The following is an 8593-nucleotide window of genomic DNA, read 5'->3' as shown; positions in this document are numbered from 1 at the left end:
CTACAGAACATTCTAGCAGCAATGGTCCAACCCCCCCATTGAAGGAATCACAGCTGAACAGAGCACCAAGCAAGATGCATCTGAAAAAAATAGAGAAACAGAGGTCACCGAGCTCAGGTCATGTCGATCAAAGTTAGAGAAGTCAGGGGAAAAATAGAAAGAGAGAGAGAAAAATGTGGAGTGATCAAAGGGGACAGATCCAAGGAGAACCATCTGACAGCGCTGCATTATCCTCTGCCAGACCAGGCTGTACACTCTGCACTCCTCTAGTCCCTCCAGGTCAACCCTTAGGGAAACGAGGGGGACAAGGACCAAAAAAAGGAATATAAATAATAAATAAAGCTCAACTTTAAAGTTTACAGTATTTTAGGTTGCAGATAAAGGTTTAGAACTATCAATGAAGCATTAGCACTAAAAAGTTTTGTTAGTAAAATTATATAAATCAATATCTTTACCTCGAAGTGTTAGTGAGGATTCCTCAATAGAAACATCTGTATGGGTTTGTATGTTTATCATGTGTCACAGGGGAATGTAGAGAGAGAAAGTAGTCCTTATGTCCTACAGCAGCAGAAACTACAAACATAGGTCAGGATAACATGAACCACCCTAAATATATATACGCTCTATCAAAAAAGGAAACGTTTAAGCCTAGACTTAAAAGTAGATTAGGTTAAAGTTGGAAGTTGGTTGTAAAACAAGGGCTAAAAACTAAAAGCTCTATCTCCCATTCTGCTTGAATAAACTGTAGGAATCTCAGGTAATCCTGTAATTTGGAGGCAAGGTGCCCTGTTAGAAACAAAAACAATCCAATCTATGAGGTATGATAGAGCTTGGTATTTAGAATTTTAACTGGGGTCAATTTTAAATGCTATATGTGATGTAACAGGAAGCCAACGAATAAGCTATGTGCTTTTACGCTGCATTGTATCAATTTTAAATATTTTATTGTCTTGTTTGCTTGTGTGTCAGGTTGTATGGAGACTTTTTGAGGACCGAAATGAAGAGACAGAAGAAGAAATGGTTCCTTCCAGGTTTATTAAGCAAAAGGTGGCAACTGAAGCAAAAGTCCACAAAAAGAATACAGAAAAAACAAAATCCAGGAGACATCAGGGGGAAAAAAACACATGAGCACAGAAACAATGAGGAACCAGCAAGCAGTAACTGAAGAGGAGGAGTATATATGTCCAACAGGTCAACAGTGGCATAGGATGCAGCAGTTTGCACTGCAGTCGGAGGGTTTTCGGTGTTGTGTCCTTGGGCAAGACAGCTCACCTGCATTGCCTACTCCCTACTGGTCAGAGTGCCCAGTGGCGCCAGTGTACTGCAGCCTCGCTTCTGTCAGTGAGCCCCAGGGCAGCTGTGGCTACAATGTAACTTGCCACCATCTGGGTGTGGATGAATGAATGTAGTGTTAAGAGCTTTGGTCAAGTCTCCTGACTTGAAAAAGTAGAACATAAGTACAGGCCGTTTACCATTTACCAAACAAAACAAAGACTGTGGTGATCAACTGATTAGGAGCAGGTGTGGACAGAAGAATCTAGAAAGGAGCTCGGGGAAGGGGACTGATTCAAGAGAGAAACAAAGGGTAAACAAGAAATACACAAGAACTCAAATACAACCTTAAAAACAACGCAAAATGGAAATGAAACCAATAAACTACAAAACAGAAAAACATTAATCAAAGTGTAACTGAAAACTAACAAAACCAGAAAGCGCAGAATCATGGCATTGTGTGCATTTCTAAACCAACTAGGGGCAAATATTGCACATATAAGCTTAGGCTAGTAATGTTGTAGTGTTCAGTTTTTTTTTTACTATCAAACATTTAAGTAAACTAGTAAAGAAAATCCACCTCGTTTATTGATTGAGAAAGCATATACCACATGTAGAGACACAATATGTGTCCTTTCCCTTCTATGTTTCTTTTGTTCCTTATCAGATTCTGCCAAAAAACCTCTGAACAGAGCCCCTTTAAGCTATATTGCCAAACAGCCGCTGGGGATAAAAGCAACACGACGGGGGGTTAACAACGCCACAGGGAAGAGGCCAGACTGCTGCTGAGGCTGGGCAAAAATGTCTTCTGCTTCAACTAGTTTGACCGCCACATACCAATAGACGACTATTCTTCAACAGCTGGATGGAAGAAGAATATGATGAGGGATGTGAAGGGGGTGGGCACTGTTGGAAGAAAATTCAAGTCAGGGATAAAACAAAAAGAATGAAATGCAAAAAGTAAATAAGAATGATGGATAGAGTGCAGAGACAAGGAGGGATAACAGCAGATGATAACAGGGACTATAAAATGGTGACATAAGGAGAAAAATTGACAAGTGATTGATGAAAGAAGATAAAAATGGTGAGACATGCAAAAGAAGACAAAAAACTGAGGTATGTTAAATCAGTGTGTCTCTCTGCTGAAATAACGAACATTCAGGAGCAAAGCTGTAGGAACAGATAACAGAACATGTGCTTGCTCATTTTAACATTTCAATATTGACGTATTCAAAACTCGTAAAATGGAAACATTTAATTATAGTGATGGACAGAAAGTGTTTTTTTAAGAGAAGATGGTGAGGCACAATCTTTTATAGGACTGAAAAAAAGAAGAAAATATGATAAGGAAGAAAAAGATGTACGTCCGTTCAGCCTCTCTGTAATTTCCGAAACACATCAGATATTTTCTTAGTACGGCCATACCCTGGCTGTTGTTGCTATGGTTGCAGTGGATGTGTACCCTCTCTCTGTCAGCCGGCACACACCTATCAACACAACAACACCACCAGCATTTAAACACAATTTCTCTTGAGACTGGATTAGAGCTGTTCATTAAGAATAAAGAATTCACGCTAATAAACAAAGACGACACAAAACACAGTGATGGGTGAGGAGAATGCTGATACAGCAGATGGAGGAGAACTACAAAAGGTCCACGTTCACTCCCACCAAAGCCTTACATAACAGAGGCGTGTGTGGGAACTCGAGGTCCTACGTAGGAGTTTCTAGTCATCATTTGGCAACTTCTGTGCAAGAACTTTAGTCTTCCCAGGACACAGATAGTAGGGCCTGCAGCAAAGCTTGACCCGGGCATGTAAGAGAGGAAAAATCACAAAGACACCACCATGAATGTTAAATGTTCTACTGATATCTAGGAGGCATGAATCATTAGAAGGGCATCTTTGTGCAGACACATATGAATATTTCTGATAGGAATTTTACATTTAAAATGTTTACTCCGACAATTGCTTGTATATATCTTAACAACAACATCAATAACAACAACTAAAGCAGATCTGTGGTGATATTTCTCTTTGCTTTCTCCTTTAGATTAATTCTATTTTTCCAAGGCAAAAAAAATACTGTGATTCTAACTAAAAAGGTAGGTTGAATGTCAAGGTCTGACGGTTATGCAAATGTCATATATAATAAGGTTTTTGGCCTGAAGTGTAAATTTAATGAAATAACTTCAATAAAACATTTACGCAACCTGTTTAATGAACTACCAGACATAATCTGATCTGTGCAAAATTTATATCATGAGACATCTAAAGGGATGAAAAATTAAGAACTCCTTCATAAATTGTAGAAGCAATACTTGGAGTTAATCCTCATTTCTTTGTATATTTTGGATCGAAGAATCCACATTTTCTTGCAATTTATTAAAGAAGCCCAAATATTTCTTTAGGCTTTTCTTAAAAGCGCTTACAAAATTTTATTTGGACAAACAAAAATGCCTACAAGATGATTACCAAAAGCAGTTAGCTGAAAATCTGCATCGGTTGCATTCTCTTGATATTGACAATTAACATTTGAAAAAGAAAGCCTCTGCAAAACCTGTTAGATGCTGGAAAGTTTTCAAAGAAGCATCTGGCCTCTGATACTCCTCTGCCTCCATATCTGTAGGAGCCATGGGTGAAAATGGGTTATAAGAATTACTGATAATATTAAAATACTGTCTTTTATTTAGAAAAAAACAACTATCAGGAAATAATCACTTATAACAAAATCTTTATCTTAAAAAAACAACAACTTTTTAACCACTAATAATCTATTGAAATTATTCTTTACTTGATTTAGTTTTACTTAAATTACTTAACAGTCAACACATGCGTCTTTAGTAATAGATTAAGTAGTTCTCTGTAATATAAACTTTCCATGGCATAAAGGCCAAATTCTCTTGGTTACTCTTCAAAATAATAAAAAAAGAGAAACATGTTTAAGGACTGATTAACAAGGAACAGGCAGCAATAAATATTTATACTTGTACTGCAGATCTATGTGAATCAATAATTTAGAATTGGAGCAATGATAAACAAACTTAAGTTACAATATTTTTGAAACTTAACATTTGGAGAACAGAAACAAATAGTTTCATAACTAATTATGTTTACAACAATCTCCTTTGATAGTTGTTGGATTTCTTTATTTGGGAATTGTGCTTTAAATTTGAGGCACAAATAGAAGTTTTTTTTCCAAGAAATTGTTTTATCAAAAGTCATAGAAGCTCAATGTTAGTCCATTTTTACTGCATGTTCCTTCATATGAAAGTGATTTAACCCCCATCACCTTCAACAGGCCTGTAAAGACAAAAAATGGTTGGATAAATTCAAGTTTTTGTTTCCTTTATTTAATTAAATAGACATTTAGATGCTTATAACCGTGGAAAAAGATTTTGGTAGAGACACATTTTTTTAGACCCCCCCATAAAATGTATTTCTACTCTTTTACCAAAATTAATCCTCTAAAACTGATCTCAGCCTGGGGTGCAGTCATCCCTTCTAATACGGTTTAAATCCATTATAGAAGTTTGTATTTTTCAAGAATAAAAAAAGAAGATAAATTTCAGCCAACATCTGAGTGCTCTCTGCTTGGGTAAGAACCGCAGTTACAGACCAGTTATCAAATTAGTTGCCCATTCATTCTCTTTCAATTTCAAATTCAATTAACTTCTTCACTGATTTAGCTGTGCCTCCAGATGTCCCACCTAAATCCTATGAGCAGCATTAAAATTGGCATAAATTACCCAAAAGTAGCCGTTTGCAATAAAAATTTACTGCAGATTTTTTTTTCCAAGCTTAGTTTTTCTGTTATGACTTCATATCTCTGCTCTTGGATATTTAAACAAGTGTATTTATTATTTGTGCGGACTTTACAACAACAGATTTCGACTACGTACAGAAAATGTCAATTTATTAAGGGTATAAATGGGGTAGGGAAATAAAGGAAGTGAAAGGATGTGACAGTAAGGTTATTTTCAGGTGAAAAAAGGGATTTACAATTTTCTTCAAGAGACTATTAATAATTCCAGACAACAAAAAAGACACACCTGGACTGAACAGCATCACCTACAACAGGCAAACACCGAACATTGCAGAAGAGCAATTTATTACAAGAGCTTTGCTGATAAGAGAAAAAATTGCAAATATTCAAACACAAATAAAAGGCCTGGGAGACCGAGCTGTAAAATTATTCATTTCAAACAGCCATTTTTCTTTTGACACAGAAAAGATGACCTATACTGCTTTTCAGTGTGGATTTCGAAGTTTTATCTTTTACTAATTTGGAAAAAAATAATAAATATGAAAAGCATTTCTTCACAGTTATGCAATGTTCTAGAACTGAATAAATTAAACCACTGCAGCTCTGTGGTAGGCTATGTTGGGTGTATCTGAGTCTGTCAACCAACCAGAGCGAATGTTATCTTATGGAAGTAAGGGGACACGGTGTCAGCTCAGCTGGTGATAGGAAAGGTTGATGACCGCAGCGATGGTTCACACCTGCAGCCAGCAAGCCGCCTCGGGCCAACAGTTCATCATTACTCGGCAGGGGCAGCAGACTGAGCCGACAACATGGGGTGTCTGTACTCTGAATACTGAACAGCCTGCACTCTCAAAGGAAAGTTGCACTGGCTTTGCTAATAACAACAGATATTTTTTCACCACTCTTGATATACATATGAAAGAGCAACAACAGCAAAGAAGGATCATTTTTCAGTCTATGAGTTATCACCATTTCCACATTTTACTCCGAAACACTAGCAAAAATTCAAGTGCAACAGAGACACAAACATTGCATAAGAATCTCTGAGTGACGGTTGTACAACCGAGTACTAGTGATGACATTCCAGTTTACTCTCAGCTGAGTTTGAAGACCATGAACTGTAAATAAGAGATGCATTTTCCCAGTGATGCTACTGCTGTTCTGAAACCTTAGTGTGCTCTACGAATTTCATCAGACCATTTGATGATGATTAGGTTGGGATGTTCTCAGAAATTCTGTATTTAGCAGACTTTTATAGAAAGGCTCATAAATAGCTTCTATTCTTGATTTTCAATCAGTGTCACTACACCATTACACAAACTGATCACAGAACGAAAACACATCAGTGATTTTATAATGACATTTGGGAAAATTGTGTTTCCTTAATAATTAATAAGAGAAGCTGATGTGTAGTCAATACTGGTAGTGGGATGAAAATGATTGTGGTTATGGCAAAACTATGCTTCTTTTTACAAGCTCTACTCTCCATTTTCTCTGCACTCCGGTACAGATGTATAAAAAAGGGTTAAACTTATTAATATTTTAAATTAATTTTTGATAGCAGTTGCATGATCTCACACTAAAACAATAGTAAGAACATTTTAATACATTAACATTTAGGTTATATCAGGTGAATAAAGACTCAAAGGACATTTTTCGCTCTTACTGGCAATTGAAACAATTCCTGTAAAATGCAGTAAAAATATATTTTTAAGTTATTGTTACCCTTTTATAAATATCGCAATCAAATATGTGATAACCTTGATTATCAAATGTTTCAACTTGTTATTTCTGCTCACTTGTAACTATATATATTTATTCTTTGCATGATGGACAAGTTTAAAATCAAATAATTTCATTGTTTTTTCAACATTCTACAACCAGGTATCTAAACAAAACCAGCAGAAACCAGATATTTATACACACAATAGATCAATATTGGCTAAATGTTTCCAGTTCATAAAATACTTTAAAGTAATATGCTTTAAATGCAGGTATAATAAAAAATAATTTTTCAAAGACTTTTCTCTGGGTTTAGTGCTTAGATCCTTTAGAGACCATTAAAATAGATTGCAGATGATGCACTGGTTTTATATGCTTTTAGGAGGCCTATTATAGAAAAAAGTAATCAAGTAAGATATCAGAAAGAAAATTCTGGATATCTACAAGTCTGGTTCATCAATTTCCAAATGTAGTCTGATGTTTAGTTTTTCAACAATTTTAGCCAATATAAACCACATGGGAATGTCCTGCCATCAATTATTCAGGAGGAGGATTGTTTGTCCCAGAGACCAACATCTTTGGTGAAAAATGTGCTTTTCAAACTCTGAATGAAATAACAGACATTAATATCACTTTCACCAAAACCTTGGAATCAAATTTATTTGCCGGGTTTCACACAAAAACAAGGAACGTGACTTTAGTTCAGCATTTCTCTCAATTGAACTATATTAAATTATACTGAATGACAATATATACAGTGTTTCTAAAAATGTATTTGTGGAAAACATGCATGGTATCAGTAAGAGCACTCTGACTGTTACTGTAAATGTTCATCAGAGAGATGGGATGGAAAAAGATATTGTCTCTGCAGTGTCTCGGTTTTACAAATAGCTCTCCTAAGCACCGATTTAAAGGAAAATGACCAAATAGTTTACTTGCTGTCTCTGTGGGGTCTCGTTTTTTTAAAATAAGCACAGATTTGAAGAAGAAATGTCTGAGTAGTTTGCTTCCAGTCTCCATGGGGTCTGCAGTGGTTCTAGCCCTTTTTCTGATATGAAACATTTACAAACCCTTCAGTCCTCTTGCAGACCCAATTATCCTTTGCAGTTTTAACCTGTTCTGTTTTATGAATAATCCAGAACAGAATACTACGGACAAAGACAACATTAGTGCAAGAAAAAAAAGTGGCTCCTGCAAAACAGAAATATTTAACCCTAACTTTTAAGATTTATGTAAAATAATAAATGACAAAGTTCTATTTAATATTTTGAACATAAAACTACCTAATAAACTTTACATGATGCATATACGTCCGTGTAATTAATCCTGTTCATTTGAAATGCATATTCACCATGTTTATGTATTCAGTATTAATACAATTTATTTATTATGAATACATATTAATCAGATTATTTATTCAGAATACATCAAGTTTACGTGTTTGAATTACATAGTAATTAGGTTACCTATTCAAGATGAATAATGTGCATGTCTTAGAAATACATAACAGTTAAGCTTATATTCAATCAAGATGCATAACATTTATGTATTTTTATGATTGTTATCCAAAGTTTTTATTTCTATTTTCTATTTAACAATATATGAATGATGCAAACAATCAGACTACCTTGTGGATTCAAAAGATTTATTCATATTAAAGAAAACCTCTTCTCTTGACCCAGACAGTAGAGGTACAGGTAGTGTAACTCTTAGCAATTCATCTACTGCTGAAGATAGAACATGAAGAATCTTTGAAAAAAATCATCGAACAGAGGCAACTTAGGAAGGTTACATTTTTAACTTATCACCTGACAGGAATGGGTTTTCCTTGAAG

The sequence above is a fragment of the Cyprinodon variegatus genome, unplaced genomic scaffold (genome assembly GCF_000732505.1).
Source record: "Cyprinodon variegatus isolate N-32 unplaced genomic scaffold, C_variegatus-1.0 Scaffold0, whole genome shotgun sequence".
NCBI lineage: Eukaryota > Metazoa > Chordata > Actinopteri > Cyprinodontiformes > Cyprinodontidae > Cyprinodon > Cyprinodon variegatus.
The sequence above is the reverse complement of the archived record's forward strand: the minus strand, read 5'-3'. Positions refer to the sequence as shown.